Source organism: Perognathus longimembris, chromosome 20 (assembly GCF_023159225.1).
Source record: "Perognathus longimembris pacificus isolate PPM17 chromosome 20, ASM2315922v1, whole genome shotgun sequence".
In the NCBI taxonomy this organism is placed as follows: domain Eukaryota; kingdom Metazoa; phylum Chordata; class Mammalia; order Rodentia; family Heteromyidae; genus Perognathus; species Perognathus longimembris.
Genome location: NC_063180.1, coordinates 3,921,990 through 3,934,084, shown reverse-complemented (window position 1 = coordinate 3,934,084; position 12,095 = coordinate 3,921,990).

Here is a 12,095-nt window from a genome sequence, read left to right as displayed (position 1 = left end):
ATTCTAGTGAATTATACTGAGTTCCTCCCTGAATCTTCCATATTTCAGTCAACTTAATTGTGTATACTTGCATACTGCCCAAACATATTTATTTATAGAGATATAAAACACATGAAATATAGCTTGTGTGAGTTGAAGTATGCTCTCCAATTATCATCTTGAAGTCCTAATCTCAAATAGTCACACAGAAAGTGACTTCATTTGGAAATAGGGTAATTGCAAATGGAATTGGGGGTCATCTTTCTCCAACATGACTAATGCCCACATTAAAAGGAAATACAGGCACTGGGAGAATGATCCATAAATATGAAGGGAGATATTAAGGTGATGTATCTCTAAGCCACAAGCACCAAACCTTGTTATCAAGCCTTAGGCTGAAGGTGACTCTTTGCACAGGATTTCATAAAAACCAGTGGCTAGGTGATAGCCCAGGGAGCAGAAACATTGAGGAGGTGTTAAAATGCAGGAATAGGATTTTATATTGCAACATAAATCTGATTCAATGACAACTGCACATACCTAATAAATTAAATAATTATTGTAGATATACATTTCCTAGACTGTAATTTGAATAGTGTTCTGTTTTAATCTTCACAATAAACCTCTAATCAAGCCCATTTCACTGACAAGAAACAGGGGCGCTGAGATATTGGGTCACTCTGGTATGATCACAAAGCTATTGAGTGGCTGACCTATAATCCAATATTTTCTGCATTTGTGGACTTGGGAATTATTCCATAAGGAATGTCTGAGGGTTTACTTGGGGTCCAATCTAGGAAGCCAAACTACTTCACAAAATCTGAAGACAAACTCAGAATCAAATTCATATAAAAATCAAGGCTAAGGATGAACTTGCTCCTGTGTGTAAATCAACAAAGATCAGACCAAAGATTGCATCTCTAAGTTGTTCTAAAATCTCTCAAGTGTGTAAACACTGCTCTGGTTTGCTCTACAGAGAAGTGTGGATGAATATGCTGTTAGAGAGCAGGGTCAGGATGGCTTAGCATACCCTAATAGATTGGTTATCCAAGTACCTGCTTTAGGTAACTGATTCAGGCATCATGTACAGTATGCTAAAATGTCAATAGATTAAATTAGAAGCATTGTGACAGTTAACACTGGCATCTGCACACCACTCAAATTCATGGCTATATAAATATGAAGATGTGTTGCCTGATAGTCAATCGAGATAAGAGAACCTCATTTTGAATATTAGAAAGAAGCAACAAGGAATTATGTGTGGTTTGTAAAAACCCAGTTCCTACAGAGGAAGAAGAATCCTAGCAACCAGGTGAGCTTTCCTTTAGTGAGGATGAATAAAAAATGCTCTTCCCCAAAAACAAAAGCATTTGCCCTTTCTTGAAATGACATTAAGGAGCAGTTGTGGGAGGAAAAATTGCAAAGATGAAGCAGAGTGAAATTGCTTTAGCAGAGAAATGGAGATGCCTTGAAAAGGAGTAGAGGGGAAAAAAAGTCTGCAAGGTAATGAGGAGCCAGGAATTCTGAGCACAACAGGGAAAAAAAGGATGTGGAGACTCATCAGTTGTGATGTGGTGAGGACAGGGCTAAGGAAGGAGGTGTACTCATTCAAAGCTCCCGGCTGGAACGGGCCACTCCCTCCCTTTCCCTCACCTGTAGCATCTTCAGTGCTTTCCATATAGCTCCCTAGTCGCCGTACACAGGCAGTTTTCTTTGGAAGGATCCTGTGCTAAAAAATAATGGAAGAGAGCACATCTTCCTCTATATAAGTAACGAACATATCCACACATATTCCATTTAGCTTCCTAATTCTTATTTCTATCCTTTACTTTCTATTTCATAGTGATTAGTTCGAAAGAAGAGGAGACAAGGAGTTAACCAAGAGCATTCCAATGTGCTCTTTCGCTTCCAGAAATGGTTTCCTTGTCACTGCCCTATCCAGATGGCCTCCTTGTGGATAGTTTCAGGGAGAGAGCCCATATCTCATGCCCAACCAAAGATGGCTGATTTGTAATTCAAAGAGCAGAGCATCCCAAGTCAGTGTGGTCAGTATTCCACCTCATAATAATAAATGGAGTTCTTCCCTTTTACACAAGAAGCTGGGTTCCTCTGCTGGATAAGTAATTACATTAGGAAGTAGACTGAAAACATTAGTAGGTAGAATCTAACTAAAGCTGCTACCAGGCCATGCAGAATGGAGTCCAGCCCTACTGAAATGCCTTCCTTGCCCTCTCTTAGGTCACACTTAGAAATAAAGCCCTGGGGAACAACTATGTTCTTTACTTAGAATGTTATTTTTCTCAGCCTGAGGAAGGCCAATAACTCTTTCTGAAACAGGAAACAGGATCTTGAGGAAGGTAGGAAGCTATTTCTAAAGCCATAAAATAATTGTAAAGGAGCCCCTACTGGAAATCTATGTAGGAGGAAGGTACAGTATTTATGCCCCAAAATGTCGCCATCCAGAAACTATGCATTATATGACTGCCATCAAGGAGCAAAACAGAGGGCTGCTGGTTTGATGTGAACAAAGGAACCGCCATTCCTGCTGACAGCCACTGTAATAGGATGCAGAGAGAAATGTTTTCAGGTGCTCTATAATTGGCAATTAAAGCCTGCATTCAAAAGAGAGCCATCAACAAATGGGGTTATATGTAGCGCCCCAAGGTTTACAGAGATGGATGGAAATGTTTCTGGAATAATCTCTTACTACTAAATAACTTGCCCACCCAAGATAAGACATATGATTGATGGCTGATGAAGGAGAAGCAGAAGGGGAAAGAGAGGGACATTCTTTAATGTTCTGTGAACAAAGCATAATTATGATACAAGAGAAACCACTCTCATTTTACCCTGTGATTTCATCAACACACCTGCAGGAGAGAGAGAGAGAGAGAGAGAGAGAGAGAGAGAGAGAGAGAGAGAGAGAGAGAGAGAGAGAGAGAGAGAGAGATTGGTATTTGATTCAGGAATCATCAAGGCTATCCTAATGCAACCCCCAGAGTGCTGTAGGGTATGTGATGGAACTTGGTGCCTGTGCTCTGAGGAATGTAAATGATAACCACTGTTCATTTCCTGCACTTGACATCTGAAATAAGGGTGGTCTTCCTCAAGAGTGAAAAAGGCAACCTGAATTTGAGACCACCAGAGCCACAGAGCACACAGAAAGAAGAGAACTTCTATACCCTAATCTTCCCTCCTCTGAGAAGATGCTGGCATCATGACATTTTGATGGGGGTGGCCAGTAAAGGAATACAAGCTCTCTAAAATGGACTCAGCAAAGAAGGAATATGCTCAGATCTCTGGGAGGCTACACAAGTGTCCTGGGGCATGGCAGCATCACATGTCCCAGCTGGCATTCCCCCATGCTTTCTCAGTATAGCTCTTCCCACACACCCAAGAAGGATCTGTGTGCAGAAGATACAAGGCAAGGAAAAGTAAGAGAACATACCACACATACGCCAGCCTGTCAACTCAGTGACAGAGACCAAAACTCTGTGTGTGTGTGTGTGTGTGTGTGTGTGTGTGTGTGTGTGTGTGTGTACTGGTAGCAGAGTTTGGACTGAAGGTATCAAACACTTACACAGCTTTGTTTGCTTGCAGCTGGTGCTATACCAGTTGAGTCACATCTTCACTTCTTATCTCTTTCTTTTAAAATTTTGATCAAGCTATACCCGATTTTGTTCAGTTTCAAGATGTTGCCTCTATTGGATTATGTAAATCCTGTATTGTTACCATATGTATTCTATAAGCCTCAGGTAGCACCCAGTTCTGGCAAGGAACCCAGGGCAGTACTGTGCTTCCATCTTTTTATTACCACACATGTCCGCACCTTGGTCAGTGGCTCTGTGCATCAGAAAAACCATTGCAATTTGCATTTGACAATTGAGGATTGTGACTTCTACAACGTCTGAATATCTTTTCCTATGGCTACCTCTAGACAGCACCTACACTGGGCTTTTGGTCCACTGAGACCTCTCCCGATAATTTTTCCCTACTTGGCTACACCTCTTGGTTTTGATGAAAGTGTGGTATGTGATTTGGATTGTATATACTACCTCTGCAAAAGAGGCTCAAACCAAATTATGATTTGATTTAAGAGGTAAGACAAGATTACATTATATGATAATGCTTTTCTAATACTTGAATTATTGCTTGAAAAACTATGATCATACAAGGATACTGCAGTGAGTCTGTAGCTAAAACCATTACTTACTACTTATTTCAGAAACCCATTGTCATGCAACAGCACAGTTGTGTAGTTGTAGAACATCTCAGAAAGTTTCACTTCTAGTTTTTCAAGGTACCATAGACCAAAACAAGGATGCATTGGAGCACTAAGGATTTCTTTGCAGTTTATTTAAAGAAGAAAAATTCACCAAAAAATAAACTGGGTGCCAGTGGTTCACAGTGGCAATCCCAAGGATTATGGTTCAAAACCAGCCAGGACAAGAAGCTCCATGAGATTGTTATCTCATTTAACTACCTAAAAGATGATGATAGAGCTATGGCTCAAGTGGTAGAGCATTAGCCTGGAGCACAGAAGCTCCCAGGTCTTGAATTCAAGCCTTAGGACTGGGAGAAAACAAACATACAAACAAAAAACCCTAGGAATATATTAGTTACACTAAACTGAATAGAAAAATCTAAAATTATTTTCCTAGCATTGTTATGTTTCAATACAAAAGGGCAGTAAGAAGAGCATTATTTGAGAAACAGTAAATGTGTGATCGAGAGTGTTTCAATAAAAGCCGTCACAGATTTTACAGATGAAAATACATAAGCTGCTGGGTCATAGGGGAGCTCTATGCCTTCTGAGGAATCTCCATACCACTTGCCAGAGTGGCTGAACCAGTTTACATTCCCGCCAACAATGGAGTAGGGTTCCCTTTTGGACACATCCCCTCCAACATTTATTATTGTTAGTTTTCTTGATATAGGACATTCTTACTGGGGTGAGATGGAATCTGAATGTATTTTTATTTGCATTTCTTTTATGGCCAGTGATGTAGAGCACTTTTTCATATGTCTTTTGGCCATTCTCATTTCTTCATCAGATAATTCTCTTTTTAAGTCTTTAGCCCACTTGTTGAGGGGGCTGTTGGTTCTTTGAGGTTTTGTTTTGGAGGAATTTAAGTTTTTTAGTTCAGCATATATTTTAGATATGAGTCCTTTGTCCATTGTATGGCCAGCAAAGATGTTTTCCTTATCTGTGGGCTTTCAGTTTATATTGTGAGCTATGACCTTTGCCCTGCAGAAGCTCTGCAGTTTGATGCAGTCCCATTTTTCCATCCTTTCCATGATTTACAGCATTTCTGGGTCTTTGTTAAGAAAGTTCCATCCTGTGCCAAGGAGCCCAAGTGTTTCTCCTACTCCTTCTTGTGGTGTTTTCAGGGAATCTTTTAATTTCGAGGTCTTTGATCCATTTGGAATTGATTTTGGTGCAGGGTGATATATAAGGATCTAGCCCCACTTTTGGGCATCTACCCAAAAGACCACAAACAAGAACACACTAAAGCCACCAGCACAACAATGTTCTCTGCAGCACAATTTGTCATAGCTAAAATATGGAACCAACCCAGATACCCCTCAGTAGACGAATGGATCAGGAAAATGTGGTAATGCCCACAATGGAATTTTATGCCTCTATCAAAAAGAATGACATTGCACAATTCATAAAGAAATGGAAGGACTTGGAAAAAATTATACTAAGTGAAGTGAGCCAGACCCAAAGAAACATGGACTCCATGGTCTCCCTCCTAGGGAATAATTAGCCAAGGTTTAGGCTAATCACAGCAGAGGATCACAAGAGCCTAATAGCTATGCCCGTAGGAATTCATAAGATAATGCTAAATGAAATGAACTCCATGTTACAGAAACAAGTGATATAACACTGTTGTAATTACTTTCAACATGCCATGTGAAACCGTAGCTTCTAGTGTTGATGATCCTCTTATATCCCCCTCCTGTGGTTGTACCTGCAGTAGCACTGTATATTATCTGAGTATATTGGAAACTGTATATACTGGTATTAGAACTAGGAAAGTGAAAGGCAATACAAAAATCGAGAGACACAGGATAAAAAGACAAATGACTACAAACACAATACCTGCAAAACTGTTTGGTGTAAACCAACTGAACAACTCATGGGGGGAGAGGGAAAGGATGAGGCAGGAGGGGGGAATAAGGAAGGAGGTAACAAACAGTACAAGAAATGTATGCAATGCCTAACGTATGAAACTATAACCTCTCTGTACATCACTTTGACAATAAATAAGATAAATAAATAAAAAAGAAGAAAATGCAAAAGCCAAGAGCAGCAGAGACTCAGACCCAAAAGTTCTCCATGCCTATACCATTTAAAATCTTGCAATGTAAATGGTAGAATTTTTTCATGAACTGAAATCACTTTTATGATTTTTCCATCTTTCTTCCTTCCTTCCTTTTCCATTTTCACACAGGAAATGAGAATGTGATAAAAGAGGGATGTTTATAGTTTACTTCTAAGGTCTTTTCCACTGGTATGCCTTATTCCAAGTTTTGCAAAATATATGGATCATATTCTGTGCTCTTATTTCTGCGGGGAATGACTGAGAACAGTGGCATGGAGGCTGCAAATGTTGACAGCAATGATGGCAAGGCTTCTTCACATAACTGTCATAGCGCTGTCCTTTATTGGGTCAAAATACTTGAAGTAATGCGATACTGAAACATCATCCCATGAAGGCTGTTCTATGCTCAAGCATTACTATGTAAGGGATGTTCTGTCAGGAGCTCATCTGCATGATGTACAATGTTTCTTCAAACAACTGCTGATATTATATTTAATGTACATTATATAAAAATTGAGCCATGTAGCTTGGGTACAAATGGGAAGGGTAGTAAGAGAACAATAAAAGGCATGGCATGAATCAAGGTGCATTGTACTCATAACCAGACTTACAGAACTGTGTCCTCATTGTACAATTACTTAATAATAAAAAATTTTAGAAAGTATCCTTTTCTTTAAAAAGAAAATAAAACAGTGCTTCTTTTCTTTATTTTACTTTTTTCCTTTTATGGGGTGAAAACCTGAGGGGTGATCTAAAATGCAAGGACAACAAGAGCAGGAAAAGGATTATGGGAAGATTCTGAGGGAAATATACTGAGATGTATAGCCAACTATATGTGTGCATTGGTATTGAAAGGTAGGAAATGTAACTGCAGAATATGGAAGAAAGCTAAATAAAAATTATGAGAAGAAAAGTCAATAACAATATATTCTCCATGGTTTCATTAGAGTAGGAAAAAAATTAAGTAAAATCCTTCTTTTCCAAGAAAATTATTCATTCTCACAAAAATTTGTTTTTTATCTAAATGTAGCAAAAAATGAAAATACTTTAAATGATACTTGTTTAAATTGATAATCTCCTAAAGACTCATAAGTAAACTTGGATACACACACACACTCATACACACACACACACACACAAACCCTATATATAAATCCATACATTTAATGTTACATTATCCATATATTACAAATATTCTTTAATCCTAATGAACTAAAGGACTTAGCAGGTTACGATAAGGTCATTTGTTCCCTGATCTGGATGGATATCTCCAGGTTCCTCAGCCTACAGGCCAAAGCTCAGTACTACAGACCAAATCTCCAATGAATACCACAGCATGCAGCATAGGTTTTGGAAATTAACCACTAGCTCTTCCAATTGAACAATGTCTGCTCAGCCTGCTTTCTTACCTCCCTATTTCCCAGTCATAGACTCTGAAGTTTGACTCCATATTTGAGCTCTAAGAATTTGTTTTTTTTTAAATAATTAATTAATTTGTTGTCAATGTAATATACAGAGGGATTACAGTTTCATACATAAGGCAGTGAGTACATTTCTTATCAAACTGGTAACCTCCTCCCTTGTTATTTTCCCACCTTCCCCCCTGCCCAATGTCCCCCCTCCCAAGATGTACACTTAGTTCACACTGTATTGTCTTGTAAGTATTTCTTTTGAATTGTTTTCCCTTTTACCCTTTGTCTCTCCATTTTGATGTTTCCCTACCCTTCCCTAGTTCCGATAAAGGTATATACAATACCCAGAGAACCAGAATAAGTTACAGTGACATCAGGGGTAAAATCCTGGGGAAGAAAGACCAAAGAAAAAGGAAGAATTTCACATGATACATTGAAAATAATAACAATAGTAGTAAGCCACTTATTTCCATAACTTGAAGTTCATTTCACTTAGCATCATCTTATGTGCTCATAAATACATAGCTATTGAGCTATAGTGCTTGTCTGCTAGGACTGTCTTAGACATGTACTAATTATTACCAATGAGAGAAACCATAGAGCCAATGTTTCTCTGGCTCTGGCTCACTTAATCATTCCATTTCCTTACAAATGGGCCAATTTCATTCTTTCTGATAGATACATAGAATTCCATTGTATATATGTACCACAATTTCTTTATTCATTCATCTACTGAGTGGCATCTGGGTTCTTTCCATATTTTAGCAATGGTAAATTGTTCTGCAATGAACTTAGTTGTGCTGGTAGCTTTAGTGTGGTCTTGCCTGCGATCCCTTGGGTAAATGACCAAAAGTGGGGTTGCTGGCTCATAGGGGAGCTCTATGTTTAGCCTTTTGAGGAACCACTCCTCCACATTGTTTCCTAGAGTGGTTGAACACGTTTACTCTCCCATCAACAATGTGGTAGGATTCCTTTTTGGCCACATCCCTGCCAGCATCTGTTCTTATTTGTTTTCTTGATAATGGACATTCTTACTAGGGTGAAATGGAATCTCAATGTTGTTTTGATTTCAATTGCTTTTATGGCCAGTGATGTTGACTTCTCCATGTGCCCCTGGGCCATTCTCATTTCCTCTTCAGAGAAGTCTCTCTTTAAGTATTTAGCCCATTTATTAAGGAAGCATTTGTTTCTTCGAGGATTTGTTTGGGGGCAACCTAATTTTTTGAGTTCTAAGTATGTTTTAGATATGAAGGCCTTGTCTGTTGTATGGCTAGTCAAAATCTTCTTCCAGTCTGAAGGTTTCTATTTATCGTGCTCTATTTTGCCATGCAAAATCTCTTCCGTTTTCTGCAATTCAGTTTGTCCAACCTTTCTTTCACTTGTTGTGTTTCTGAGCCTTCATTAAGAAAGTTTCAACCTGTACCAAGGAGCCCAAGTACTTTCTTTTTTTATGTGGCTTTTCTCCTTACTTTTAGAATTACTAATTGAGGCTAAACAAGCTTCTGATCCCAGAATTTACAATCCAAAGACAATGTAAATTTATTGTCTCTTCAAAATGTAGCCTAAAAAGCTGGATATAAACAGTAGAGTTCTTTTTAAAAATTGAAATCAAATAATGAATGTATGCATGCAAGCATTTGGGGGGGGCTAGATAATCGGGCTTGAACTCAGGGCCTGGTTATTGTTCCTTAGCTTTTCATTCAAGGTAGATGCTCTACCACTTGAGCCACAGCTTAACTTAGCTTTTTAGGTGTTTATTTGGAGATAAGAGTCTCATAGTCTTTCCTACCAAGGCTGGCTTCAAAATACAGGTCTCAGATCTCAACCTTCTGAGTAACTAGGATTACAGGTGTGAGCTCCCAGTGCCTGTTGCAAGCGCATTTTCAAAGTAGTATGGTATAATGAAAATAAATGAAACTTTTGGGATCAGACAAACAAAAATATTAATGACAGAGATATTAAAATTCAATGTAACTGTAACCTCCCTGCTCACCACCTATACAACACATTTTATTTTATATGTATATCAGTTTAGGAACACTTTTGATTCTAAATAACAACTTCAGGTTTGAAGCTTTTCCACACATCACAAAGGAAAAGAACTGGATTTGATTATGTGAAAATTTGAAGACAAATTTTCTAAAGATAAATAAAATAAAACAAATTAAATGGAAAACTTCAAGCAAATATTTGCTGCAAACACTGATAAATGAAGAATTTTTATATTTAATGTATTAAAAGCTCCTACAGATTAGCAAGAAAGCTACTCATCACCTGATGAATAAATATGTTGGTCAAAGCTACAATGGGGCAATTGAAGGGAAAATAATGCAAAGATCAGTAAACATTTGAAACGTAAAGAATCTCCAATACAAGAAAGGATAAAATTAAGCAGTATAAGAGGATGCAATTTCCACCCATAAAGTTAGAAGATATTTTTAATTGAGTACTTTGTGGTAATGCTATGAATAGAGAGACAGTTATTTCCTTCCTTTCATGACTGGTTGCAGGCATCACTCAGGTCTTTCAAAGTCATTTGCTCTAATTTTCTTCAGAGAACTAATTATTATTAGGCATTATCTTATCTTTAATCCTAAGTATTATTTGATTTTCTAGTGCAATATGCACCTGAGAACATAGCTCTAAGAATACGATCCAATCATGTTCTATACTATATGATATATTGTATGACTCAATAAGCACATTATCTTGATATGACATGAGTCATATAGTCAGATTACTCTTCCTTTCAACTCAGCAATCCCACTGCTACAGATGTTCTAGGAAAATAATCTAAAAATGTGCTATATGTTATTACTATAATCCTAATACTATTTATAATAAACAGAACACAAATATCCAAAAATAAAGTAGGTAAATAATTGTATATCTCTAGTGTAGAAAATTACAAAATCATCAGTAATCATGCCTGGGGAATTAGTTCATAATTGTGAACTTCAAAAAGCTGAAATTGTACAGTACATAAAGTTGGATGCGAATAATAAGCCCAGCATTTAAAATTTATGTAATAAGCCAAGATACTCTATGTGTGTTTTAATTTAGTAGCTTTTACCATTTTGTGCCAGTAGTGGAGCTCGAACTCAAGGCTTCCAGCTCTCACTAGGCTTTTTCTCTCAACGCTGACACTCCACCACTTTAGCCACCCTTTCACTTCCAGTTTTTTGCTGGTTACTTGGAGTGAAAGTGTCACAGGCCTTTTTCCTGGGCTAACTGTGGACTATGTATGACCTTTGGATCTCAGCTTCCCACATAGCAAGGAATACAAATGTGAGGCACCAATTCAATGGCCTTTGAGGTCAGAATTTCTTTTATTTTAAATTACAACTGCCTAAGTGCTTACCCACTATACATTGAAGAATGGTTAATTTCACATCATGTTTATCTCCACGGTTATTCCTCAGCTATATAGCAAGTGGCTTTTGTCTTATAAATCAATCCCAATTTCTATACGCCTGCACACTTCTTTCTAAAATGCCAATCTTGCACATCTCGAGCATTGCCTGATTTCCTAAATTCTGATGCAAGCTAAACATTACCTGTGGCTAACTTGTAGCCCACTGTTTACACTGTTTAATAAACAAGAAAACCAGGAATCTTGGAGTATAAATACAATACAGAAAATGACACAGAAAGTCTATCTTGCCTGGCATGTCTGGAAATAAATTTGGTAATAGAAAACGAGGTAAAGAAAATGTATTGGGAGGTTTTTGTGAGAAAAATCTTTCAGAAAGTGAAGAAGGGAAGATTAAGTAGAGCTCACCTATCAATGCATTGGGAAATGCAAGATATTCCAGGAATTAACAGAGTTCAGGAGTTAGCATGAAATTCAAGCTTGTCTCAAATTGAAGCCAAGGGTGAGGTGGGGCCCTTAATTCTCTACATCAGCAAGTCATTGGCTTTGAGACATACCCTGAGAGAAGTCACAGTCTTGAGTGAGATCATTCCCTGTGACAGAAGATGACATTCAAGCCCCTTTGTAGAGACATTCAGCTGTGAGTGTTCAGGAGCATTTATTATCCATAACTGTGAATGTATTCAAGCTGAGAAATGGTTTGGGTAGATTTTCATTATTTATCAGATTAGGTTGTGATACTAGATGGTATGGCTTAAAATAACAAGGTATGGCTTAAAATAACAGAATTAGATCTTCCTACAATTGGTAGTGGAAGTTGAGATAAGTTGCAAGAAAATATGATCTGTAGTGAGATTTCTATTCCTAGATTTGACCACTTCCTTGTTATATCTCCAACCTAGCCTTTATTGTCTATTAAGCGACAATCATGTATTTTGGGGTTCACTAATCTAGATTGATTTATGTTATTATACAGTCACATACAGAAAATGTCTTTAGTAT